Source organism: Condylura cristata, unplaced genomic scaffold (assembly GCF_000260355.1).
Source record: "Condylura cristata isolate star-nosed mole 26May11 unplaced genomic scaffold, ConCri1.0 scaffold00003, whole genome shotgun sequence".
In the NCBI taxonomy this organism is placed as follows: domain Eukaryota; kingdom Metazoa; phylum Chordata; class Mammalia; order Eulipotyphla; family Talpidae; genus Condylura; species Condylura cristata.
The window spans coordinates 22,058,261-22,059,924 of NW_004567104.1; positions in this window are offsets into that span (position 1 = coordinate 22,058,261).

Genomic DNA, 1,664 nt, shown 5'->3' on the forward strand with positions numbered 1-1,664 from the left:
AAAAAAAAAAATCTATAAACTATTACGACTTGTGATTATTTCACTGGGCATGAATCATAGGTATGATCTCATTTAGTCTTATACAATAGATACTATCGCTATCTGTTTTTATGTATGAAGAACGTGGCTGTTCGAGGGGTCAAATGTACCTTTGCTGAAGTCACAGGCTGTGGGAGAGTCCTCTCAGCAGCTCCAGCACTTACGTGAGAGGACGGCCTTTCCACAACATCACAGGTGCAGTCGAGCTCCCAGGCCAGCGCCCCGAGAAGGGTGAAAGACCTTCCTCCCCAAGGGCTTGTCGTCAAGGCAAACCCACGAGACCTGCAACCGCGCATGCGCAGGAAATAGAGCAAACTGTGGGGGCGACTGTTGGCCTTGCCCTGTAGTTAATGGGTAAGAGGCTGTCCCCCTGAGTGCTGACTCTGCAAAGTCCACCAGAAAGAGAACAGCAAACACCGCCCCCTCATGACCCCAGCACTGCTTCTTAGCCCAGACAGATAGCTGAACCTCGGGAGTCATTCTTCACTCCTTCTGCCATAATGCATGGATCACAAGTCTTGTACTACCACATCCTAAATATATCTCCCATCCATCACTTCCTCTCTCACAGTAGGCACTGTCACCTCTGTCTCTGCAGCAGGGTCCCCTCCTTTTTGATGCCACTATGAGTCAGGGTTCAACCAGAGGAACAGAACCAGGGAATCGAACTGTGCTACTGTAGGGCTGGGTAAACATTCTCTGTGAGTTTCTCTCTGTATCTGATGATAGAGGTTGAGGTCCACAGAGTAGGCGTTTGTGAAGAAAGGATCAATATTAAGTGGGGGGATCAGAGAAGGTGAAACCCAAAAACATGAGCTGGAATCTCATAGAAATGGGCTAACAACCATCTTTACCCACTACTGATGTGAAGACTAGTTGTTAATAGTATTTTTGAGTGGCAATATGGCAAAAAGCATCAGAAGCTTTTACATTAGGCGTTTTTAATCCGGTAATTCCATTTAGATACAGTGCATATAAGAAAATAATTAAGGGTGTGAATGAACATACATCCACAAGAATGTTAATTATAGTGTTTATAATAGTGGCATTTTGCAGCAATCTACATGTCAGTCAAACTGAATTAGTTCAAATAATTCTTTCAAGTGGCCATGCAATACTATGTAGTCATTAAAATTAAGTTGTAAGTGGATTATTTGTGAAAATTTTATAATCTATACCTTGATTTTAAAAGCAAGTTATAATTTACTCAGTACAGTATTATTTTACATAAAAAGGGGTGTGATATATACATTAGAAAGTCAGAAAGATCCATTCTCTAAACAGTGTACTAGAAACTTATTCATCTTTTGTATTTCTGCCTTTTAAAAATTTTTCTGGAATTTGCATTATTTGATTTGCTAAGATTCCTTTAATGAGCAATGAATTTAAAAACCATGTAGGTGGGCCCACCTTGATGGCGCAGTGTGTTGGAGCACAGCACTGCAAAGCTGGCAGTGGCTGCTTCAGGGCAAGTTCGATCCCAGCCAGGGAGCTGACCCACATGGTATGGCAGACCTCCCCTGACCGGCCTACTGTTCCTCTTTCTGCTGCAGTGTACCTCATTGATCTGCCTGTTCTGCTTCCCACTCTGTCTCTGGTGAATCTTCTCACTGCCCCTGCACCTT